This window comes from Symphalangus syndactylus, chromosome 8 (genome assembly GCF_028878055.3).
Source record: "Symphalangus syndactylus isolate Jambi chromosome 8, NHGRI_mSymSyn1-v2.1_pri, whole genome shotgun sequence".
In the NCBI taxonomy this organism is placed as follows: domain Eukaryota; kingdom Metazoa; phylum Chordata; class Mammalia; order Primates; family Hylobatidae; genus Symphalangus; species Symphalangus syndactylus.
This window is the reverse complement of record NC_072430.2, coordinates 41,702,619-41,729,203: the sequence shown is the minus strand read 5'-3', so window position 1 is coordinate 41,729,203 and position 26,585 is coordinate 41,702,619. Positions and strand designations below refer to the sequence as shown.

The window sequence follows — 26,585 nt, the reverse complement described above, 5'->3', positions numbered from 1 at the left end:
CTGAAACTCCCTCTCAAAAACAAGAAAAAAGAAAAGAAAAAACGAGATTTATTTTCTTTTCCAGATTCTCATGGTATGGTGCTATATTTTTATCTGCCTAGGTGGGAAACATGAACCCCTGTGGTATACATACGATTTTTCTCCCAAGTTTCTGGCTCATAACTCGCATAGCCCTTGTTACAGTTTTTGTTGTAATGTTGGGTGTGTCAGTCCTCAGAGGCAGGCCGCAGGTAATAGAATCTTGCTGACCTTCTTCTGCTCTCCTTTCACCTGCCCCAAGGCAGGACTCTAATTTTCCCCCACCTTTCTGATTGTGGGTCCTAAGACTTTCCCCAGAGACGGTCCTTCCCTGTTCCCCGGGGGAAGGAATGTTGACATCATGAAGTTTCCGTAAAAGCCCAAGAGGACTGGTTTTGGGAGCTCCCAGATAACTGAACACATGGAGGCTCCCGGAAGGTAGAGCACCCAGGGAGGGTGTAGAAGCTTCCTGCTCCTTCCCCTATACCTCTTCCTACACATCTTTTATCTGTATCCTTTGTAATATCCTTTATAATAAGCCAAAAAACTTAAGTGTTTCCCTGAGTTCTATGAGCCTCTCCAGCAACTTAATCAAACTCAAAGAGGGAGTTGTGGGAACCCTACTTAAAGCCCATTGGTTAGAAGTTCCGAAGGCCTGGACTTTGGTTTGGTTGGGGGTGGAGTTGGGGGAAGTCTTGGGGACAGAGCCCTCATCCTGTAGGATCTGATGCTATCTCCAGGTAGATGGTGTTGCAGTTGAATCAGAGGATGCCCCGCTGCTTGGTATGTGAGGAAAAACTTTCATACATTTGAACTCAAAAGTCTTCTTCTGGGCCAGGCACGGTGGCTCATGCCTGTAATCCTAGCACTCTGGAAGGCTGAGATGGGAGGATCACTTGAGGTCAGGAGTTCGAGACCAGCCTGGCCAACATGGCGAAACCTCTTCTCTACTAAAAATACAAAAATTAGCCAGGCATGGTGGTGGGTGCCTGTAATCCCAGCTACTCAGGAGGCTGAGGCAGGAGAATTGCTTGAACCTAGGAAGCGAAGGTTGCAGTGAGCCAAGATCATACCACTGTACTCCAGAAAAAAAAAAAAAAAGTCTTTTTCTGTGTTGATTGTTATGTTCCTGTGAGAGGAGGGGAAAAAAACAGTTTGAGAAAGTTTTTTTCAGAACAACCCCCACCAGCTTCTCGTGAAAGTTATTGCCCTTTATCAATGTTTTCTACAGGATATTGTTGAGATAAACAATTAGAACCCTGTCTTAGATGCTATTATATAACCTGTAAGTCCGATTGCCAGGACCAAAGTTCTTCTAGTGATTGATATAAGTGGGCTGGATTTAACAACAACAACAAAATTTATTAGGAAGAATTTTAGAGATGATGCAAGCAAAATTTATAAGATGTGTCTCAAAAGAACAAGTTCAGAAAATGTAAGAACCGTTACATGACCCATCACCGATCTACTCATATTCTTTGAAAATAAACCAAAGTTGAAAAGAACAGGACTAAAAGAAGAGAGGCATCTCCTCTGCCCCATAAGCATTACTTGCTTATGAAGAGCTTTGGCCCCATGTCCTGGTGCAGAGAGATGAAGTCCTAGAGGCCAGTAAGACAATATCCCAAGGAAGGAATGAGGGAAAAAGAAATCCACTGAACTAGTCTGAGTGGAGGAACCAAGAGACAAAAAGAAAAATAGAATTGTAAAGATGAGACTCTATGGGAGAAAGAGGTGGGGTAAGGGAGGAGCAGTGGGAACTGCGGGGGCCCTAGTTTACCTTATGTCTGTAGACCTACAAAGGAAGGGGAAAAAATATTGAGAAAGAAAGAAATGGGAAAGTTGCTCAGAGCTTTGAGAAATAGCTCCAGAGTTGAGGCCTCCAAAGGAAGATTAATGGAGAGTCAAAATGCATCCATCTCCAAACACTAGCTACATTCAGCACCTGGACACAGCTATGCCTGAAGCCTGAGTACAAGAAGATTCTCAGAGGGCTTGGGATTACTTCAAAAGGGTTCTGAAACCTTAAAGTTCTGTGGTCTAGAGTGAAGAACTACACCGTTATAGATCTTCATTCCTGGTTCTGAGAAAGTTTTGGTTTTCCTCTCCAGGCCATTAAGTGGTCGTATCTGGCATCCACCATCACTGGTTGGCTCTGAAATCTGCTGAAACTCATTATCCTTCAACAAAAGCTCCATCCTGTGAGAGAGATGGACCATATAGATGGAAAAAGAGTACCAGCTGCAGGCATCTTGATATTGCCTGTATGACTGCATTCTTTTTTTTTTTTTTTTTTTTTTTTTGAAATCGAGTTTCACTCTTTTTGCCCAGGCTGAAGTGCAATGGCACAATCTGGCCTCACCGCGACTTCTGCCTCCCCAGTTCAAGCGATTCTCCTGTTTCAGCCTCCCGAGTAGCTGGGATTACAGGTGCCCGCCACCACACCCGGCTAATTTTTCGTATATTTAGTAGAGACGGGGTTTCACCATGTTGGCCAGGCTGGTCTCGAACTCCTGACCTTAGGTGATCCGCCCACCTCAGCCTCCTAAAGTGCTGGGATTACAGGTGCGAGCCACCGTGCCTGGCCTATATTCTTTTTATTATCTACTGGAATGAATAGTCTCTGAGTATCACCTGAGCAGTTTTTAAAAACTACCAACTTAGATGAATGAAAACAAAACATCTGGGTATGGCACATGGAAATAGTATGTTTCAGTGGTTCCCTAACTTTGCTGCACATTGGAAATCACCTGGGGATCTTTAGAAACTACTGATGCTGGCTGGGCACGGTGGCTCACGCCTGTAATCCCAGCACTTTGTGAGGCCAAGGCGGGTGGATCATCCGAGGTCAGGAGTTCCAGACCAGCCTGGCCAACGTGGCGAAACACCATCTGTACTGAAAATACAAAAATTAGTCAGGCGTGGTGGCATGCACCTGTGACCCTAGCTACTTGGGAGGCTAAGGCAGGAGAATAGCTTGAACGCAGAAGGTGGAGGTTGCAGTGAGCCGAGATTGTGCCACCATACTCCAGTCTGGGTGACAAAGCGAGGCCTTGTCTCAACAACAACAACAACAACAACAAAAAAAAAACGCAGAAAATACCGATGCCTGTCTCCCATTCCCGGACATTCTGATGTAATTGATGTGGGATGTAACCTGGGCATCAGTATTTTTTTAAAAACTCCCTTGTGACTCAGCGTACATCCATAGTTGAAAACCAATGCTCCAAAGTAATGCTTGCCCATTCCTATCTCAGCACCTAACCTTTCAATGCCTTTCATGTAGCATACTCTCAATAAATATTGCTCAGTTTGATTTACATTCCTGTTTCCCCTACTGAAGCACTGCCACCCTTTCACCTGGAACGCTATGTGAATTTGTCCTCTGGTAAGTAGAGTACCTGCAATACCAGCTTGAGGACAAGGTTCATTCCTCTGCTGGCCACGTGCTACCAGCTCAAGTTTTAGCAAAGAGGGAGGAATGGGAAGCTAGGAGGACTCAGACGAGGAGGAAGCTCTCTGCACAGGCACATGGGGGAGCCTTTTTCTTTTCCCTCACAGAAAGTCATCGTGGCACGTGGACAAAGGAAGTATTAATAACCTTTCTAAAGACGCACTTCTCCAACATTTGGTGTTTCAAAACCGCAACCAGTGCTGTCAGTTCTACAGATGGCTAACTTCTGCATTTTGGATGACGGCTTCCAAAGATAGCTCAACTTGTATCCCTAAAGCAGAAGACACAACTGTGGGGAAGAAGACCATCCTCGTTTCTAAGCCAGAGGTCAAAAGCCACTACCCACATGTTGGTCAGAGACAAGAAGACTGACCACCAAGCAAAGTCATTAGAGGCAATCAACTTTTTTTGGAGTAAAATTAAAATAGCATTATTAATCATTATCACAACCAGACCTTAATGATACAGACTGGGCATCCCATAGGAATGTGCTCTGGACAGAGGCTTTGCCTTTGCCACCCACTTGCTGGGTGACCTTGGGCTGATAGTTACCCTTTCTAGGTGTTGACTTCCTCCTTTGTAAAATGTGAAGCCAGAAACTGAGAACAGAGCCTTTCTTTGACTTCTTCCAATCTGCATCCAAAGAGAAGTGAAGAAGTATCAAGTTCACAAGGACGATGATACTGCATCACTAACAGTTGTGCTTCACCATCCTCCTTTAGGGTCTAGGGTCCCAGCCAGGGATTTGGCAAGCACAGCTCAAGTGTCTGCAGGCTCTGACCTCCATGGGGTGAGTGTAGTTGCAAAGACCTCCCCAGAGCAGCTTGTGGGACTAGGATGAAAGACTGTGTTCATTTCCTCCCAAAGTGCCGGTTGCTGTAACAAATGAACACAGACTGGGTAGCTGAAAACAACAGAAAATATTTTCTTTCACAGATCCAGAAGCCAGAAGTCTGAAATCAAGGTGTTGGTATTACAGGGAGGTATTACAGGGAGTTTCAAGGCTGCTGCTCAGGCCCAGAGCTTTAGGAGGGCAGAAGGGTTTCAGGAGACTGGACTGGGAGCCCTCTGGCTCACTGCCCAGAACTATCTTTGGTCTGCTTGATGCATTCTGGTGCAGCACTCCTTAGCTGCCCCAGCCATGGCTCATGCAGGCCCAGGTGATGCTTGACCCACTAAAACATCTAAGAGGTAAACCTTGGCCAAGCGCAGTGGCTCATGCCTGTAATCCCTGCATTTTGGGAGGCCAAGGCGGGTGGATCACCCGAGGTCAGGAGTTCGAGACTAGCCTGGCCAACATAGTGAAACCCCATCTCTACTAAAAACACAAAAAAAATAGGTTGGGCGTAGTGGCTCACGCCTGTAATCCCAGCACTTTGGGAGGCCAAGGCAGGTGGATCACAAGGTCACGAGATTGAGACCATCTTGGCCAACATGGTGAAACCTCATCTCTACTAAAAATACAAAAATTAGCTGGGCATGGTGGTAGCACACACCTGCAGTCCCAGCTACTCAGGACGCTGAGGCAGGAGAATCACTTGAACCCAGGAGGCAGAGGTTGCAGTGAGCCGAGATTGCACCACTGCACTCCAGCCTGGCGACAAAGAAAGACTCCGTCTAAAAAAAAAAAAAAAAATTAGCCAGGAGTGGTGGCGCGTGCCTATAGTTCCATCTACTCGGGAGGCTGAGGCAAGAGAATTGCTTGAACCTGGGAGGCAGAGGTTGCATATATTGCAGTGAGCCCATATTGCACCATTGCACTCCAGCCTGGGCAACAAGAGTGAAAATCTGTCTTAAAAAAAAAATAGAAAAGAAAAACAAACAAAAAAAAACAGGCCGGGTGCAGTGGCTCATGCCTGTAATCCCTGCGGTTTGGGAGGCCGAGGCAGGCGGACCACAAGGTCAGGAGTTTGAGACCCACCTGGCCAACATGGTGAAACCCTGTCTCTACTAAAAATACAAAAATTAGCCAGGCGTGGTGGTAGGTGCCTGTAGTCTCAGCTACTCGGGAGGCTGAGGCAGGAGAATCGCTTGAACCCAGGAGGCGGAGGTTGCAGTGAGCCGAGATTGCACCACTTCACGCAGCCTGGCAACAGAGTGAGACTCTGTCTCAAAACAAACAAACAAACAAACAAACAAACAGTGGTAAACCTTGGTGGTGTGTCCACATGGTGCTAATTCTGCAGCCATGCAGAATGCAAGAGCTGTAGGGGCATGGCTTCGTCTACAAAATTTCAAAGGATATCTTAGCCCGGGGGCCCAAACAGAGAAGTATTGCAGGAGCACTGTAGAGACCTGTGTCCATTGAGAGGCTGCCTCCCTCTCACTCCCCTGTGTCTCTGTAGCTCCTTCTGGTGGGAGAACCTGAAGGTCTTGATGCCAGGGAGCTAGCAATCAGTCAACCCTCAGGATGTCCCTACTATCCCCCACTATATCCCAGGTCTCTTGGGCACCACAGTCCTTCCCTCAGCCCTATTAGGGCAGGCATCTCGCACTGCCCCACTCTGCTGCCCACCTCCCGCTCTCACCACCAGCCCAGGGCATGGGGTGTACCATCAGGCACACAGGCCTTATCACTGTGCAAACACTTCCTCTTTCCCCAGTGCTGGTTCTCACACAATTGGTAATCGGTGTAAACTTCCTCTGACAATTTACTGAGCAAACATTTACCATACAACTGCCCTGTGTAGGGTTCTGTGCTAATGCCTGTGGGGAATCCAAGCCTGGTCTCCACCTTGGGGCATCTTGAGTCTGGTAGAGATGAAGCACACGAGGCGTCTCAGATGCCGCGGGCCTTGTGGACCAGAGCACCGCAGACTAGAATCCCATTTCTGCTCTCTACTCCCTGTCTTGCCTTGGAGCAAGTGACATCCTTTCTCATCTTGAATTTCCTTAGCTGTGAAATGGGAGTAATGCTGCCTAGGTTTGTTGTGAGGACTAACTAAGATCCCTAGGGGGCCTGGCAGAGCACCTGAGATAAGGACATTCCATAGTCCCTGAGGTGGCACCTTTCAGATATGAATTGAGGGGTCCCTATATACTACAGGGTCAGCCAATCACCCAGTCAACAAGAACACATTCAAAACCAAAGTGTTGGGTAAGGGGGAACACACATGAACATAACACACATAAGCACAGGGTATAAACATAACCCTTTAGCCGGAGTGGATGGTGGTGGGAGTTAGTGTTTTTTTAATTAAAAAAAAATTTTATAGGAATGAGGTCTCATTGTGTTGCCCAGGCTGGTCTCAAACTCCTGGACTCAAGCAATCCTCCCACCTTGGCCTCCCAAAGTGCTAGGAGGGGGTTAGTTTTAATATACCCATATGCAACAGCAAGAGATTATTATGGGATAAGTTTGTTTCCTAGGTAAATGCTTATCCTATGAGCACAGCCTGTGAAGGAGAGATCTCTGCAGGCCTGCGGGAGTTGGGAAATTTCTGTGTTAAGGAGTCAGCATGCAAAATCAGAGCAAACGCAGGCAAAGCAGTCATCAGCATATCAAGGCACAGGGGAATGACAGCTTCCTTTCTTCACTCCTCCATCAAAACAGGTGACCTAAATTGACAGATTTTTTTTTTTTTTAATGTGGTGATGGAGTCTTGCTGTGTCGCTCAGGCTGGAGTGCAGTGGTGTGATCCTGGCTCACTGCAACCTCTGCCTCCCGGGCTCAAGCAATTCTCCTGCCTCAGCCTCCCAAGTAGCCAGGACTACAGGTGCACACCACCACGCCTGGCTAATTTTTGTATTTTTAGTAGAGACGGGGTTTCACCATGTTGACCAGACTGGTCTCGAACTCCTGACCTCAGGTGAGCCGCCTACCTCGGCCTCCCAAAATGCTGGGATTATAGGAGTGAGCCATGGCGCCCTGCTGACAGACAACCTTTAAACCTACACGTTTGGTTATTTCTGTATTTTAGGGTTGCTTCGCGCTCTGGCCTGGGTTTGCAGGAAACATGGGAGAGAAGAGGAGAAAAGGGCTGGAGGAGGCTTGGCCATGGTAGAAGGCATGGGGGGGGTGTGTGAGGAGAAGGAAACACAGAGTGATGGGCCAGCAAGGAGTCACAGGGTTTGGGGATCTGGGACAGCGACCCTCCTGGCCTCCAATGGGGTAACACGGAAAAGAGGGATGCTGATACTCCTGGTGTTGGAGGAAGATTCTGGGGAAAGACACCAAGAGGAAGCACAGGGCAGCTATGGATGCATCCAGGGACTGAGCATGAGCTTTGGTGTGAGGCCAACCTCGGTTTCCATGGGGCCCTCAGCACTGACTGACTGTGTGACCTTGGTCAAGTTACTTTACCTCTTTGAACCTCAGTTCTCTAACCTCCAAGTGAGAATAACAACATCTGTTTCATAGCTCTTTTGCAAGGACTGTAAATTGTATAGCACAGAGCCTGCCAGAATGTAGGCGACCAAGTTTCCTTCCCCCCTCTCAAGCTTCCAGGAGTGCCCCAGAAATACAAGACTGGCTATATTTAGTGTCTGGCTCCCTCCCCCGACAACCCATGGTTAAATTAGAATGAAACTATTTATGCTAAAGTCTCTGAAGTTCTAAAATTCTCTGGCAATGTGAGTAGACTGGGTGGGAGAAGACAGCAATCCACCTCCTGGGGACATGGCGGCTGCTGCTGCGAGGCTGTGCTCTCTGAGTAGCACACGCCAGTCTTCCTGGGTACCAGCCTGGCAGGCGGCCAGGCAGCGGGGCAGCCGGCATGCCCAGAAGCCTGGCAACTCCTCCCTTCCCCATTCATGTTCTCTGAGTCCGGGTTCCCTCAGTCCCCTTGGCCAAAGTTTGCCTTGGGTGATGGTAGGGGTGGAAGGAAAGGCTGGCCCTACAGGAGTGTGTGTGCAGGGAAGGTACCCCAGAGGCCGATTTCAGCCCATTCTAGGAAAGGATGTTGTAGTAACAAATGTTTTATGCTGGAAAGATGTCTGAGGCAGCAGCCAGAGCTTGGGCCCTGAAGAATTTACCCAGATACTATGGTTTTCCACCTGGACGCCCATAAAATATCCCAAGAGTTTTGTAAAAATACTGTTAGTCTAGTCCCCATCTATGAGATTCTGATTCCACTGGTTCACAGTGGCTGGAATTTTGTTACCAGTGCCCTAGGTGTCTGCATTGTGCAGAGGTGGATGAGGACCATTGTTCCCAAGGCATTCCCATGTCTCTGGACCAGAGCTCCTCTGTGCTCCCTTCTATCTCCAAGTGTCTGCAAGTCTGGTATGATGTATGTGATGTAATCACTTGAACTTGCTTCCATCCTGGCCCCTTGCCATCTACCCTTTGAAACACAGCAACCGGAATGAGGCCTTTAAACATAAACCGGCTGGGCATGGTGGCTCATGCCTGTAATCCCAGCAGTTTGGGAGGCCGAGGTGGGCAGATCACTTGAGCCCAGGAGTTTGAGACCAGCCGGGCCAACATGATGAAACCCCATCTCTACTAAAAATACAAAAATTAGACATGTGGTCCCAGCTACTCAGGAGGCTGAGATGGGAGAATCGCTTGAACCTAGGACACAGAGGTTGCAGTAAGCCAAGATCATGCCACTGCATTCCAGCCTGGGTGACAGAGCGAGACTCCATCTCAAACAAAACAAAACACAACACAACAATACAAAACAAAACAAAACAAAACAAAACAAAACAAAACATAAATCAGATCCCATCCCTTTCCCACTTCAGTATCTCCAGTATGTCCCATTTCAATCCCAACTCCTCACCAGGGGCAGTAGGATGCTCTGGGATCTGGCTCTTCCCCTACCTTCCTCTCAGCCCTGACACCACTAGAATCTTCCTTTTTCGTTGTTGTTGTTGTTGATTCAGAGTTTTGTTCTTGTCGTCCAGCCTGCAGTGCAGTGGTGCGATCTCGGCTCACTGCAACCTCCACCTCCCAGGTTCAAGCAACCCTCCTGCTTCAGCCTCCCGAGTAGCTGGGATTACAGGCGCCTGCCACCACACCCGGCTAATGTTTGTTTGTTTGTGTTTGTTTGTTTTTTTGTTTTGTTTTGTTTTGGAGATAGAGTCTCGCTCTGTCGCCCAGGCTGGAGTACAGTGGTGCGATCTCTGCTCACTGCAAGCTCCATCTTCCCAGTTCATGCCATTCTTCTGCCTCAACCTCCCGAGTAGCTGGGACTACAGGCACGCGTCACCATACCCGGCTAATTTTTGTATTTTTAGTAGAGATGCAGTTTCACCACATTGGACAGGCTGGTCTCGAACTCCTGACCTCGTGATCCACCTGCTTCTGCCTCCCAAAGTGCTGGGATTACAGGTGTGAGCCACCGCACCCGGCAAATTTTTATATTTTTTAGTAGAGATGGGGTTTCACCATGTTGGCCAGGCTGGTCTTGAACTCCTGACCTCAGGTGATCCACCTGCCTTGGCCTCCCAAAGTGCTGGGATTATAGATGTGAGTCACTGCACCCAGCCACCACTAGCACCTTCCTGTTCCTCACACTCACCGAGCTGGTCCTGCCCTAGAGCCTTTGCACTTGCTGTGCCCTGTGGTTGGTACTCTTCCCCAGCCTGGTTCATGGCTGGCTCCTCCTCATCCTACAGGTCTCAGAGGTCCCCTCTTCAGAGAGCTTTCCCTCACCTGCCTAGTCCACGTGGCACTCCTTTTCCCTTCCTGTCCCTCCCTATCATTATCACCTACAATACTCCCCACTAGGAAGCAAGTTCCATGAGAACAGGGAACTTGTCTAACTGGTTTGTCACAGTGCCTGGCACAGATGAATTCTTAATAACTAGTTGTTGAACAAATAAGTGGAAATGGACATAGCATGCTTATGTATTAAATTATGTGTTTTCATGTATACAGACATATAGGTATACCTGCAGATAATGTGATTAGAGGTCTGGGGTAGAAATGGACAGATGGTGCCAGAGAAGAGGGCACCAAGGGAGAAGGGAAAGGAACATTGATTGAGCCTCGACTCAGTGCCAGGCACTATTCTAGAGTTTTTTATACATTTAATCTTCACAACAACCCATTGGGCACTGTAAACAAAATTCCAAGGATTCAAGCCGCCATGGACCAAAGGAATCAGAATCTTGAGGATGGGGCCAGCATTACTGTCCTCTTTCTACAGGTTAAAAAAACTGAGACTTAGAGAGGGAAATAACTTGCCCGCAGTTAATCTACCAACAAGTGCCAGAGCAGGATATAAACCCGAGTTTATTGGACTCCAAGACAGTCTTGCTCATTGCATCATTCTTGAAGGAGAAATTACCTTACTCATTACCTCTCTCCATTATCAGGTAATAAAAAAACTCTGGTGAATGCGGCCCCAGATAGCAATGGCTAATTGGTGACTGGAGCTAATAACATTGGCCGAGCGAGCAGGGCAGATAAGGAAGGAAAAGAAAATCCACTAATAGTCTTGCCATCTATCTGGAAACAACCTTTTTTCTTAATTTTATTTGTGTTGCTACGAATTTGCACTCCTTTCCTTTTGCAGAATATATACATATATTCTACTTGATTTAAATTCCCAGGATACAACAACCCAGAGGGATTTGGCCTCATTAAGAGTCAGTGAGCTAGTTTGTTTGGGCCCTCTCTCTTAAACTTCCAAATCTAATTTCCAACCAAAGGAATAGAATATACTCTTTTTTTAGTTATTTATTTATTATTTTTTTGAGACGAAGTCTTGCCCTGTTGTCCAGGCTGGAATGCAGTGGCGTGATCTTGGCTCACTGCAACCTCTGCCTCCCAGGTTTAAGTGATTCTCTCACCTCAGCCTCCCAAGTAACTGGGATTACAGGCATGCACCACCACACCTGGCTAGTTTTTGTATTTTTAGTAGAGATGGGGTTTCACCGTGTTGGCCAGGCTGGTCTCAAACTCCTGACCTGAGGAGTTCCATCCACCTCGGCCTCCCAAAGTGCTGGGATTACAGGTGTGATCCACCGTGCCTGGCCTAGAATATACTCTTCAGAATATTCTTTTTAAAATACCTCCAGAACTTAGTTTATATCCAGGTTGTCTGTAATCCTAGTCTCTGGAAAGTACTTCTGTTTTTTATGTTTATTTTTGCTTTTTTTTTTTTTTTTTGGTATGTGTTAGCAGTACTGCCCTCACTATGCGCTCATTGGACAGTAGCACAAACCCAAGAAAAGAATGGTGATTTGGCAATCATTTCTAAATAGCAGAACACCTTTTCTTATTTTAGAATATGTAGGGCCAGGCATGGTGCCTCACACCTATAATCCCAGCACTTTGGGAGGCTGAAGTGGGAGGATTGCTTGAGCCCAGGAGTTCAAGACCAGCCTGGGCAAGATAGCAAGACTACACATCTCTACAATAAATAAATAAATAAATACATAAATAAAATGTCAGAGCTCGTTCTCAATTAAATCTGATCGAAACATATCATGCCATCTAGCACGGGACCTCAAGGCCTTATAGCCATGAGTTATATATCCTCCTTGCTTATAAAATGCAGACTGTCTAATTGCTAGCTCACAGAAGATCATCACATAGGGGCTTAAAACTTGGGGCAGAGCCATCATGTGAGATATAAACAGAATGGGGAGAATCTGTAATATAGGGTGAGAACTTTGTAAGCTTCATTCTATGGACAACGGAGAACTATATCAGGGCTCTGCAGTTTCAGGAGATAAGAACCAATTCTGAGTTAACAGGAAAAAAAAAAGCCATCTGAAGGAAGGATATTGGGGAGTTTATAGAATTGAAGGAAAAACTGACCAGGCAAGAGGGGATCTCCTGGGGATTAACTCATGATTCAACTTCAAACTTTCCATCCCTGAATCCCTGTTCAAAATTCAAATTCCCAGGTGAGTCTGAATGGCTTAGCTTAGGTCATGTGCACCCTTCATGGGACCTGGGATTGGTTGACCTCCCGAATTCTCCACAACAGAGAAAAGGAGACAAATTCCAAAGGAACAGATGCTGGCCAGACAGACGAGACATATCTGCTCTAGTAGCCACTTGACATTGCTTTTTCTTTTTCTTTTTCCTTTTTTTTTTTTTTTCTTTTTGAGACGGAGTCTTGCTCTGTCACCAGGCCGGAGTGCAGTGGTGCGATCATGGCTCACTGCAACCTCTGCCTCCCGGGTTCAAGCGATTCTCCTGCCTCAGCCTCCCAAGTAGCTGGGATTACAGGCACGTGCCACCACACCCAGCTAATTTTTGTATTTTTAGTAGAGACAGAGTTTCACCATGTTCGCCAGGATGGTCTCGATTTCTTGACCTCGTGTTCCGCCCGCCTCGGCCTCCCAGAGTGCTGGGATTACAGGCGTGAGCCACTGCGCCCGGCCAAAAGAAAAAAAGAGAGAGGGCCAGGCATGGTGGCTCATGCCTGTAATCCCAGCATTTGGGGAGGCTGAGGGGGGGCAGATCAGTTGAGGTCAAGAGTTCGAAACCAGCTGGGCCAACATGGTGAAACCCCCTCTCTACTAAAGATACAAAAATTAGCTGGGCATGGTAGCATGTGCCTGTAGTCCTAGCGACTTGGGAAGCTGAGACAGGAGAATCGCTTGAACCTGGGATGTGGAAGTCACAGTGAGCTGAGATCATGTCATTGCACTCCAGTCTGGGTGACAAGAGCAAAACTCCATCTAAAAAAAAAAAAAAAAAAAAAAGAGAAAAAAAAGAGAGAGACAGACAGAGACAGAGAGAGGCAGGAGATGTGTTAGAAAGCTATTAGCCGTCAACCATTGTGGAAGGAATGAACCAGGCTGGGCTGGTGGAGAATGGAACGAAGTAACCAGATATGAGGCACAAGGGCTCAAAAAGTAGTTTGCAAACTCGATTGAGCCATCTGGGGCAGTTGGGACCCCAGGAGTTCATCTCCAGCCTACACCAGAATCATCTCTGGGTAGTGACTGGGAATCTACAATTTTAAAACACACAGCCATCCTCCATAGAAGACACTGGTCTGTGTAGATGGGCATTTGGAAACCACTGACCTATTAGACCCTTTTTTCTAAATGTCCTCTAGTCCAGTTTCTCATCTTATCTCTTTGCTCTTGCAGTTAAGCATTATCAAATCTTAGCTTTTGAGTACTTGCAATTTGTACTCATTACATTTAGAGTCATATATCTGCAAGATCTCTTCTGAGGTCTTTGGAATGAAAACAAGAACAGAGAGGTATGTTGGCTCCTAATTGTCGCCTTATTTTGTTAGTGTGTCTGGGGCTTGTGGCTTTTGACAAGGACTCGAGAGATGACTTTGTCAGTTTTTCCTTTGAGGACAATAATCCCGAGTTTTATCCTCCCTTTCACTATAATAAGTCTCCATAACAAACACACCCAAGTCTGGTATTTCTGAACTTATGGCTCTGTGCTGAATACATGCTGTTCCTGGAGCCAGGCTCATTTTGCAGTTTCTCCTCCCAACTCCACCCTTTGGTCCTGCTGATGGGCTCATTCAGCCTTGGCATGTGATAAACCTCAGGTTCTGGGAGTTTTCTCTAGGACACTGAAGAACAGTATTGACTTTTCAGTAATTGCTGGAGTTTAAAAGGAATGGTGATCTTTGGGAGTGGGAGTGTGGTACAGGTGGGCAAACAGGCCTCACAGTGCCAACTTGCTTCTCCCCATTCCTATAGTGAGGGGACTCGTAAGCATGAATAACTAGGAAAGGGTTTGCCGAACTTCAGTCGTTTGAATACCATCCTCATGATTTTTGCCAAATCTTCATGTTATCCATCTGCTATTTATTTTATACTTTTCATTAATTAACATATTTTTGCTGGCATAGTCACTACCTACACTAGCCTTGCTGTAAACAATCATATTCGTGAAGTTGCTGATTCATGAAATTGGGTCTGGTATGCTACCTATAAATTTTTTCTAGTACACATTAAAATAAATATACACTTATTGAAATTGTGTAAATGTTCACTCATGTGCTAAAATCCTCCCATGTGCAACTAGAGGTACATGTATCATAGTTTGGGAACATTAGCTTAGGAATGTCCATGAGCTAAGAGGCCAGTGATTCCAGACCCCCTAATTCATTGTAGTTTTGGTGCCAAATGTAAGAATTTTTTTTAGTCTATTTATTGAAAAGTTACCCTTTTGTATATATCCTGTTATTGCAGAAGTCAAGGTTCAGAGCCAGAAACAGAAGCTACCCAAGGTATTTTAAGCAAGAAGGAAATTAATAATTTTTTTTTTTTTTTTTTTTGAGATGGAGTCTTACTCTGTCATCCAGGCTGGAGTACAGTGGCATGATCTCGGCTTACTGCAACCTCCTCTTCCCAGGTTCAAGTGATTCTCCTGCCTCAACCTTTGGAGTAGCTGGGATTACAGGTGCTGCCACTATGCCCAGCTAATTTTTGTATTTTCCAGTAGAGACGGGATGTCACTATGTTGGCGAGGCTGGTCTTGAACTCCTGACCTCAGATGATCCAACTGCTTCGGCCTCCCAAAGTGTTGGGATTACAGGCGTGAGCCACTGAATCCAGTGGGAAATTAATAATTTTATATTATCAGAAGGTTGGGAACCGAGCTCCCTCTTGGACTGAGTACCTGAGCACCCCAGAACTGACCTCCCAGGGGACCCATAACTCCTTCATAATCAGCAGGCTGCTAATGGGATGGCTCGGTTTAAGGTTTCACCACCACCACAGCTGTAATCCAGGGATTAGGTATCACCTCCACCTCCTCTGCCACAAGTTCCAGTAGATAGTCGTGGATCTGGAAATTACACACTGGACTGCTGCTGTGGATCCCCAGATCCCCTTGACATTGCTTGCAGCAGAACGTGGCCAAAGCAGGAAGAAAGGGGCCCATGACTCAACTTTCTTCTGCTTTTCAAATCTCTCATGAGTGCATCAAATTTGATGAGGCCTACTTGCATCCTCCAGAACTCTAACTTGAGGGAGCCTGAGTTTGTAGCTGGAGAGCTTTTTTAACATAAGAAAGTCCAGTATGCTGGGCGTTGTGGCTCACCCCTGTAATCCCAGCTGCTTGGGAGACTGAGGCAGGAGAATTGCTTGAACCCAGGAGGCAGAGGTTGCAATGAGCTGAGATCATGCCACTGTACTCCAGCCTGGGCGACAGAGTGAGACCACCATGTCTTAAAAAAAAAAAAAAGAAAAAGAAAGAAAGAAAAAAAGAAAGAAAGAAAAGAAGAGAAAGGTGAGAATGGATGCTGAGAGCCAATTAGTCATATTCATCAAATTGCCTATTAGTGGCAGCTCTGCTGCTGATTCTCAGTGAACTAAGAAATCACTAAGCCAAAGGCAGGAAAAAAAGACCACGGAAACCCACCATTAATGCAGGTTCTTATGTTACCAAATAGTCGCTCTTATGTGAACTGGGGGAGTATGCATGTGTGTATGTGTGTAAAACCAGGTTTTGTGTAATCTGAAGGTACACACTTACAAACATACAGGTTAAGTCAATAAAAGTGACCTTGCTAGCACAAATTGACATGCCACACCAAAACCTCAATGGCTCCTCATTGCCTGGGGGAAGTAATAGCCTTGTATACTATACCTTTCACAAGTTCGCCCGTTGTTAACCTCTCATCCCTTAACACCTGGCATATTCTGTGACAGCCCTCCATTCTGGTTAAAGAGCTCTAGTGATTGGATAAGAAACAGCCAAACAGTCCCCGCTTCCTGCCTTCCTGATTAATAGGGTTCTGCCTGGAAAGCCTTGTCCTCTTCCTATTGACTAACTTGAGTCAGTCTTCCTTCAAGGTCAATTCTGTGCGTTTTCCTCACTTCCTAAAGCAGGCCTTGTTCTCCCACTCTCTTCTCTCTGTATTCGTAAAATCTCCTAGCTGGGCACAGTGGCTCATGTCTGTAATCCCAGCATTTTGGCAGGCCAAGGTGGGAGAATCACTTGAGCCCAGGAGTTAGAGACCAGCCTGGGCAACATAGTGAGACGTTGTCTCTACAAAAAATAAAAAAATTAGCTGGGCACAGAGGCGTGTTCCTGTAATTCCAGCTACTCGGGAGGCTGAGGCAGGAGAATCTCTTGAACCTGGGAGCCAGAGATTGCAGTGAGCTGAGATTGGGCCACTGCACTCCAGCCTGGGCAACAGAGAGAGACTCTTTCAAAAATAATAACAATAATAATAAAGCCCAGTAAAGGCTGAGTGCAGTGGCTCACACCTGTAATCCCAGCACTTTTGGAGGCCAAGGTGGGAGGATTGCTTGTGGAGTTTGACACCAGCCTGGGGAACATAGCAAGACCCCAGCTACTTGGGAGGCTGAGGTGGGAGGATCACTTGAGCCCAGGGGGTTGAAGCTGCAGGGAGCAGAATGGCGCCACTGCACTCCAGCCTGGGTGACAGAGCAAGACCCTGTTTCAAAAATAAGAACAAAACCAAAAAAATCCTCTTTTTCTCAGTTGGGATCTGGTTTCCACCCTCCTAGTCACCCTTTCAGGGCTTTGCTTCCCTGTAACCTGCTTGGGGAGGTGCTCCTCCCACCCCCATGTTCCTGTGTTACTGGGTACTTCCATTAATTCCATCCATAACAGGTGAAGGTGGAAGAAGGAAACCACCTTCACCTTCATTCCCATTGCAAGACGAAGGTGTGGGAGGAGGGTGGTCTTGATTTAAGGAATTAATCTGGTAGATCCTTACAGGCAGTGACAGACAAAGCCTTAGCCAAATCATCGGAAGTGGAGACATTCTGCTGTGGAGGTGGAGAAAAGGGAATCCCTGTGCATAAGGAAAAAGGAGACACAAGGCTGGCGTTTGAGAAACAGGGACGAGGTAAAGCACTGAGAGAAGGGACATTGGAGGAGAGAGAAGGAAGAGAGCCAAGAAGGATGAAGGCCCTCTGAGGAGTGAGATGCTTGGTGCTATTTGGAAAGAGGATGGAGGGCATAGCTCAAACCCTCATTAAAGTCCACTGCTGCACCCACCAGTGCCACAGAGAGTGGGTTTTTTGTGCCATGACTAGAAAGGAAGCTGGGCACGGTGGCTCAGGCCTGTAATCCCAGCACTTTGGGAGGCCGAGACAGGTGGATCACCAGGTCAGGAGTTCAAGACCAGCCTGGCCAAGATGGTGAAATCCCATCTCTACTAAAAATACAAAAAATTAGCCAGGCGTGGTGGTACGTGCCTGTACTCCCAGCTACTTGGGAAGCTGAGACAGAGAATTGCTTAAACCCGGGAGGCGGTGGTTGCAGTGAGCCAAGATTGTACCACTGCACTCCAGCCTGGGCAACAGAGCGAGACTCTGTCTCAATAAACAAACAAACAGACAAACAAATAAAACGAGAACAGGACTGAGCTCCAGATCTGGACTGTTGTGGGACATAACAGGGACCCTTCATGGGGACAGCAAGATTTGCAGCCTGACCTAATTCAGAGGAAGGAGGATCCTGACCTCCAAAATCACTATGACTATCAGAATATCCTAGGAGATCACAAAGTAACGGAGTGGGTGTGAGACCTTTTGCAAATGTGTGTACTCATACAGTGCAAAGGCACACCTCCCAGAGGGCCATGAGAATGCAGACCCCACTTCTATGCTCACAGAACTTTGGCTGCTACAAAGGCCTGCCAGTTAAAATTCTAAGCCTCTATTTTGATTCCTTGCTCTTGTAGGAGACAACATTTCTCAAATGATTCCCAAAAGATGTCCAAATCCCAGGAACCTCTGAATATTATGGGATTTCAGTCCCGTGATTGTGTTCTGTTTCAAGATAGGGAGATTATCCAGGTCTGCCTGGCCTAATCATGTGAGCCTTTGAGGGCAGAGAGCTGTCTCTGGATAGTAGCAGAGGAGAAAGTCAGAAATTCAAAGGACAATTCACTGTGGCTGACTTTGAAGATGGAGTGGGGAGTTTGAGAAGAACATGGGGGCATCTACTTACAGGGAGCAGATTCCAGATAGCAGCAAACAAGGGAACAGGGATCTCAGTCCTACAGCCATGAGGAATTGGATTTTGGCAACAACCTGAATGGGTTTAGAAGTAGGCTCTTCCCCAGCACCTCTAGATAAGAACCAAGCATGGTTGATATATTGACTTCAGCCGTGTGAAAACCTAAGCAGAGAGCTCAGCTGAGCCTGCCGGACTCTGAACCATGAATTCCACAGAACCATGAGCTAATAAATGGGTGTGTTTAAGCCACTAAGTTTGTGGTGACTTGTTACAGAGGAATAGAAAACTAATATACCTCTCATGCCCTGCCCAGTTTTGACCTCCTCAGCAGCACCTTCTAGCCCTAAGGGACTCTTTTTTTTTTTTTTTTTTTTTGGAGACAGAGTCTCACTGTTGCCCAGTCTAGAGTGCAGTGGTGCAATCTCAGCTCACTGCAACTTCTGCCTCCCATGTTCAAGCGATTCTCCTGCCCCAGCCTCCTGAGTAACTGGGATTACAGGCACGTGCCACCACGCCTGGCTAATTTTTTGTATTTTTAGTAGAGATGGGGTTTCATCATGTTGGTCAGGCTGGTCTCGAACTCCTGACCCCGTGATCCACCTGCCTCATCCTCCCAAAGTGCTGGGATTATAGGCGTGAGCCACCGTGCCCAGCCTTAATTTTTGTATTTTTAGTAGAGATGGGGTTTCATCATGTTGACCAGGCTGGTCCCGAATTCCTGACCTCAGGTAATTCACTCGCCTCTGCCTTCCAAAGTGCTGGGATTACAGGTGTGAGCCACAGCCATGTACTTTTTTATTATGGCATGCTTTAGCTGGGACCCCTTTGCTTAGCCTCTCAATATTTGACATACTCCACTTACCCTATCTGATCCCAGGCTTGGCCTCCCTTGGACTCTTCTGCCCGGGGGGGATTCCTGAGCATTCCCGCAGGACCTCTGATGTATGTGTACCTCTTCCCTCCAGTTGTTATAGTATGTAGCAAACTTAGACTGATGTCCTGTGTATAATGGGTTTGTGACATTTGTTACCCATATCCCCATACCTATCATGGTGCTCAGCATATAGTAGATGCTCAATAATATGTGTTGATGATGCTGATGACTAGAGAGGGAAGAAAATCTCCAGATCATCCACCTCAAACATTCCCAGTGTTGGCGTTTGATGCTCTCACCGTGTTGAATTAATGTGCAATTTGCAGAAGCCACCGTGTTCTGCCTTGCCTCTGAGTTCCTCCATCCCTAACTTGCTTTTCTCCATCCTCACCCCCTGTATCTTCCTCCTTCTTTCAACTGGCTAAATCTTCTTATTCTTCAGGTCTCAGCTAAATGTGACACTCTCTGAGAACCTTCTCTGGTCTCCCAGTTCAAGAGTAAGCCCTCTTTTGTTCCCTGGCAGTACCCCATCAACATAATTGTCTTTATAATTGTACCTGTTGTTCTATATTCTAGACTATATGTCTAGAATAACAGACAGATGTTTCCTTTTTTTTTTTTTTTTTTACTTTTGAAACTCCGGCACCTGACACAGAGTAGTTTCTCAATAAATATTTGTTGCATGGCCATGTTTTTTTTTTTTTTTTTTTTTTTTTTTTTTTTTTTTTGCGATGGAGTCTCACTCTGTCATCCAGGCTGGGGTGCAGTGGCACGATCTTGGCTCACCACAACCTCTGCCTCCTGGGTTCAAGTGATTCTCCTGCCTCAGCCTCCCGAGTAGCTGGGATTACAGGCATGCACTGCCACGCCTAGCTAATTTTGTATTTTTAGTACAGACGGGGTTTCTCCATGTTGATCAGGCTGGTCTTGAACTCCCGACCTCAGATGATCCACCTGCCTCTGCCTCCAAAGTGCTGGGATTACAGGCGTGAGCCACCGTGCCTGGTCATCGCCATGCTTCTTAATTACTTGGGTATCTTGTTAAAGTGCAGATTCCTTCTTGGATCTGGGTAGCACCTGAGCGTCTGCATTTCTAAAAAGGTCCAGATGATGTTGATGCTGCTGGTTCAGGAGTCACACCTGGAGTAGCAAGGTAATTGGATACACACTCCCACCATTACCTCCATTACCTCACAGTGGTGAAAAGTTTGCATTTAAGAGAAGCTTAACAGGGTTTGGGGTGCAAATAATGGCCACTGGACAAAATCTCCCCTGTCATTGCTAAGGCAGCTGACTCATTTACAGAGGTGAAGCCAGTAACCTTGGCCTTATTAGTAACCGAGCTAACTGCCACAAATGAATAAATAACAACATTTGGCTAATTTGCATTTCAAAACGGTTTCCTTCCCTTGCTCACACTCTGGTGGAGATGCTAATGAACCATGAAATATCTAAAACATTGGCAGCAAGGAGGAAAAGAAGCAGCATTGACCCATGCCTGAAGAAAAATGATCTTCAAAAATCAAGAGCTATTAAATGCAATGTGGTATCCAGGGTTGGATCCTGGAACAGGGAAAAAAACATTAGAAGAAAAACCAGTGAAATCAGAATAAAGTAGGGAGTTTAGTTCCTAGTAATGTACCAGTGTGGGTTTCTGAGTTTTGACAAATGTACCATGGTAATGTAAGAATGCAGGAGAAACTGGATAAAGGGTATATGGGAACTCTCTGTGTTATCTTTGCAATTTCTCTATGAATCTAAAATTATTTCAAAATAAAAAATTTACTAGGTCGGGCCCAATGGCTCAAGCCTGTAATCCCAGCACTTATGAAGGCTGAGGTGGGTGATCACTTGAGGTCATGAGTTCAAGACCAGCCTGGCCAACATGGAGAAACTCCTTCTCTACTAAAAATACAAAAATTAGCTGGGTGTAGTGGCAGACATCTGTAGTCCCAGCTACTCAGGAGGCTGAGGCAGGAGAATCACTTGAACCCAGGAGGCAGAGGTTGCAGTGAGCCGAGATCATGCCATTGCACTCCAGCCTGGGGACCAGAGCAAGAATCTGTCTCAAAAAAAAAGAAAAAAAAATTACTAAAAAAATTAAGAGGTAGATAGCTGTATAGATTTTCTTCATCTTGGATAATAGTATTCCATAAATATAAAACAAGTTTTTATAAATATAAAACAATTGCCATTGATTTAACAATAGGTTGGAAATGTGTATTCATGGAAAAGATTCTCTATCCAAACCTAAGTAGCAATCAAGGAAGGGATCAGATGGTGGCTGGTCCCAAGAACATACCTGGCAATGTGGCATACCAGTGGCACCAACACTCCAGAAGTGCTTTGCCGTATATCATGAATTCCAAGATAGCCTGGCTGCCATTGGTTCCTGATTCCTATTTTTCTTTCTTGAGGATATCAGGAACTTCTTCCATGCTTGGAAGAAATGTCTTTGTATGTTTGTTTGTTTATGTAACAATATTATCTTAAACACTTGGTCATGGCATCACATTTTGCCTCAACTGTATTTCTCTGTATTCTTATATACTAGAGACATTAAGTCTGGTGAGACCATGGACTTGAACTTACCCATCATTGCATGTCCAGCACCTGACTCCAAATGAGGCTCATTACAGGTGCTTAAGAATTATTTGTGGGATGGATGAGTAAATGAGGTAAGTCAACATTTGAAGTAAATTCCTGCCTAAAAAGCATGCATTTTCCAATGACATTCATTATGCAAGTATATCCCTTTGATGGAACTTTTTCTTCAAATCTTGTAAAAAACTTACCAATAGGCCTTTTCCAGTTCCTTCCGGTGAATTCATAGAAAGTTGTGAAGACCTTATTAACTCTTATAGGAACTACAAGCTTAACTAAAACAGTGCACAGTGGGTGTGCTCTGGTCTCAGGAGGCAGCTCCCCAGGACCTGCACTGCGGCTCAGAATCTGGGCCGGCCGCAGAGGTATGGTCAGAGGCTGTGTGGTCAAAGGAGAGTCTACATCGTGTTTGTGGCAGGCATTTATTGCTTTGTCTGTCCTACAGTACCTGCTTTCTTGAGGAAGCTGCTCTTACCCCACTTCAGTGTGGTGGGAAAGGAACTCTTAGTTCACGGGTCTCCCTGGTAGACCAGTGACCCCTGCCAGGCCAATCACAGCCTTCTCTGTGGTTTTAAAACTTGGAGCTAGAGGAGAAGGGCTTTTGCCTTTTACAGCATGGGATTGGGATGATGTGAGTCAAGGGCAGCTGTCAGCCACCTTCCCTGCCACGTGGAGAATATCTATAGGACAAAGAGGGGACTCAGCCAGGACATGGAAACAGAGAGAGGAAGAAATAACTAATATTCACGTTTGAGCGCCTGGATGCAATTGTACTTTAGACCAACTCAACCCCCTGGACTTCCCAATTATGACAGCCAACATGTGCCCTTTTTCTTTTCTTTCTTTTCTGTTTTTTGAGACATGGTCTGGCTCTGTCACCCAGGTTGGAGTGCAGTGGCACGATCTCGACTCACTGTAACCTCCGCCTCCTGGGTTCAAGGAATTCTCGTGCCTCAGCCTCCCTAGTAGCTGGGATTACAGGCATGCTCCACCACACCCTGCTAATTTTTTATTGTATTTTTAGTGGAGATGGGTTTTGCAATGTTGGCCAGGCTGGTCTCGAACTCCTGGCCTCAAGTGATCTGCCGGCCTCGGCCTCCCAAAATTCTGGGATTACAGGCATGAGCCACTGTGCCTGGCCTATGTGCCCTTTTTCTTAGGCTGATTTGAGTTTCTATCAGTTGCCATAGAGAGTTCTGACTGCTACTATAATCCTGGAGGAAAATGTGCAGTTTCTTTCTCATCCCTAATGGGAAATAGGATACGCACTTCCACGGTTACTTCACAGTGGCAAAACATTTGCATTGCTCATCCGGGGAACCAGCAATGTGGGCCTCTGCTTGGACTTGGTGCTGTGACAGAGATAGCCAGCTGTCCACCCAAAATTCAAGCCCTTCCTACCGTTGCATGTCATTGTCACTGGGGGTGGCACTTCACCAACTGACTACATTCCCCATCTCCTCTTGCATTTAGGTGGGGATCCATGATTAGCTGTCACCAATGGAATATGAGTAGAAATGATGTGTATCACTTCCAAGAGGCAGTTAAAAACTAGGGATTCCTTTGCCACTCTCTCCTTTTTGCTCCCCACCAGCTGGATAAAGAAGATTCTGAGGCCCTGGAAGATGGCCGAGCCACAGGTGGAAAAAGGCTAGGACCAGGACAACTTACATTTGACTGTTATGTAAGTGAGAAACAAACTTTCATTATGTTAAGCTGCTGAAATGTTGGGAATTTTTTTTTTTTTTCAGATTATAGCTGTTGACTTCTAATATTATTTGATAGTTGAGGCTGCTACAATTACCTACTGCTCATGGATTCCATTACTGGACCAAGAAGCACACAAAGTAAGGGCAATTGCCCAAAGATCAGACCACTTAAGTTTGTCATGAGCCATATCTTCAAGTGAAGTCCTGCTCATTAAAGGAACAAAGATAACATGCCGGCAACTTGACACAAGAACTTAGTTCATACCACATTAACTGCCTTTTGTTGTTTTTGCCATGCTGTAGTTAAGGCCAAAGTGGATATTATTGTGATTATCATTTTAACAATTATTTATTTGTTTATTTTTTGAGACAGGGTCTCACTCCCAGGCAGGAGTGCAGTGGCATGTTCTTGGCTCACTGCAACCTCCACCTCCTGGGCTCAAGCAATTCTCTTGCCTCAGCCTCCCAGCAGCTGGGACTACAGGTGCATGCCACTGCACCTAGCTAATTTTTGTATTTCTTGTAGAGATTGGGTTTCACCATGTTGCCCAGGCTGGTCTCAAACTCCTGAGCTCAGGTGATCCACTCGCCTTGGCCTTCCAAAGTGCTGGGATTACAGGCATGAACCACCACGCCTGGCCGATTATCATTTTTTTAGGGATGCATTTGTTATAGCAGCTAGCAGTACTCTGGCTAATACATTTCCAATGCCCAGAGCTGGGTTGAGTTGAAGATTTTTGTAAGTAGAAGCATAAGCAAAGTTTAAACTCCATCTTGAGAGAGGCCAAGCATCACAGCAAGAAGAGCTGAACTCTATGGTCAAGTCCAAGGGATGATTTCAAGGATGGAAACAAAAGAGAAAGTTGAAGGGTCAGCAACCAGGTGGGACCTGAAAGAAGTGGGGAGTGGGAAAAAAGATCAGGGACAGATATAAAGTGAGAGCAGACCAAGTGGAGGGGCCTGTGGTTTGGTTTTTGTGGCTGCCAGCAGCCCGGAGCATGGGTGCGTCTACCTGGTTTGGCAGGGCAGGGTCAGGGTGGGCAGGAAGCACAGGTAACCTGGTGGTGGTGGTGGGAGGGAATGGTACCAGGTGTCGGTCCAGGAGGATGAGTTGAATCCACAAACAAGAAAGCAGTCATGACGTTGGCACCTCCAAGGCTTGGGAACATGTTGGGATGTAGGGCAGGAAATAGGTCAAGGCAAGTGGTTCAGAACTAATGACTGAGGTATTTTGGAAGCCTCATTCTCTGTGGAGTCTTGGGAATAGGCCTGGTAGATAAAGGAAAGGAAAGTAGAGAGCTAGGTGGGGCTGGAGCTCAGAGAGGCACCCAGGCCTCATCCAAAGGGGGTCTTGCTGCTCAGGTCCTGTCTATTGTTGCCACGTGAACCTGTAGCCCCCATGTCTTCAGATCTTTCAATTTTTCAAGAAAAGCAGGAAATCTGGATTTTTGTGTGTGAAATCCGATTTTTAAATGCTGGCAACTAATTCAAAATTAAAAAAAAAAACAAAACAAAACATGTAGGCCAAACAAAACACACTTGCAGGCTGAATTGGTCCATCCAAGCTGCCAGTTTTTGGCTTCCAGCTTAGAGGAAATAGGCAGAACCAAAGGCATGTAAAAAACAAAAACAAAAACCATGCAAGCCGTTCAGTTTCCTCCTACTTCCAAGCACCACGAGGTACTACTGGAAAAAGAGCCTTGTGATAACTGCTAACTAAAACACAATACCTTGGGTCTTCAGAAAAGCCACAGGCCCTTGAAGTTGCCAGAGATATACCTTGCAGCTCCCCATGTCTGTTGCAGTTTCCTTAAAATTGGATCTCCAGCTTTGATGGAGTGAACTAATTTTCTTTAATCTTTCTATCAGGTGCATCAGTTTTGAGGTTTACTCTCTTTTCTGAAAGCCGTCAGCTCTATCTTGACCCCTGAGTTTCCAGTAAAAGCAATCGTTTGGGTGAAGGCAATGCAGAGAAAGAGCACTTGAGCCAAATAAGAGTTTGACTTAACTAAATTTTATGATAGGAAATGCTTCCAGGCCAAAAACCTCAAAAGCGATCAAAGGTTTTCAAAGACTGGATCCAGTGAGTTCAGTTTATTAACCCTGGCCTATGTCCGGGCCAAGGTCATGCCCAGAGGACGTGGCAAATGCAGGATCTGATTTTTTTTTAATGTGGTCTTTTAGAGGGTATGTATTGACATTCCTGGTTGCCCAACTTAGTATCTTAGTGTAAGGCTCTGCACATCCTAACGGTCCTGTTTGCCCAGGACTGAGATGTTTCCTGGGATGTGGGACTTGCAGTGCTAAAACTGGGACAATATTGGGCAAACTAGGATGGTTGGTCATCTTATACCCTAGAGGCCTTTTCTCAGTGTTCATGCTATGAAGCTTTGAAACCTTTTTATCGTCCCTTTAAAAAATAAAACCTAGCCGGGTGCAGTGGCTCGCACCTGTAGTCTCAGCACTTTGGGAGGCTGAGGCGGGAGGATCACAAGGTCAGGAGATGGAGACCATCCTGGCCAACATGGTGAAACCCCATCTCTATCAAAAATACAAAAATTAGCTGGTGTGGTGGTGGGCGCCTGTAATCCCAGCTACTCAGGAGGCTGAGGCAGGAGAATCACTTGAACCTGGGAAGTGGAGGTTGCAGTGAGCCAAGGTCGCGCCACTGCACTCCAGCCTGGTGACAGAGCAAGACTCCGTCTATAAATAAAAATAAAACGCTAGGCTGAGCAACATAAAGAGACACCCATCTCCACAAAAAATTTAAAATTAGCTTGGTGTGGTGGTGCTTGCCTGTAGTCCCAGCCACTTGGGAGGCTGAGGTGGGAAGACCACTTGAGCCTGGGAGGTGGAGGCTGCAGTGAGCCATGATTGTGCCACTGCACTCCACTCTGGGGGACAGAGTGAAACCCTGTCTCAAAAACAAAACAACAACAAAAACAAAAATCCAACAAAGCTGGCATGGCGACATATGTCTGGAATCTCAGCTACTTGGGAGGCTGAGGCAGGAGGATCATTTGAGCCCATGGGTTGAAGACCAGCCTGGTCAACATAAGGAGACCCTGTCTCATAAAATTAAAAAAAAAAAAATTAAAA

At 46.2% G+C, this 26,585-nt stretch overlaps 1 pseudogene; it reads right to left on the bottom strand.

Moving 5' to 3' along the window:
- Positions 1 to 11,435: 11,435 nt before the first annotated feature.
- LOC129489053 (uncharacterized) lies at positions 11,436 to 11,605 on the bottom strand (annotated as a pseudogene).
- Positions 11,606 to 26,585: the final 14,980 nt, after the last annotated feature.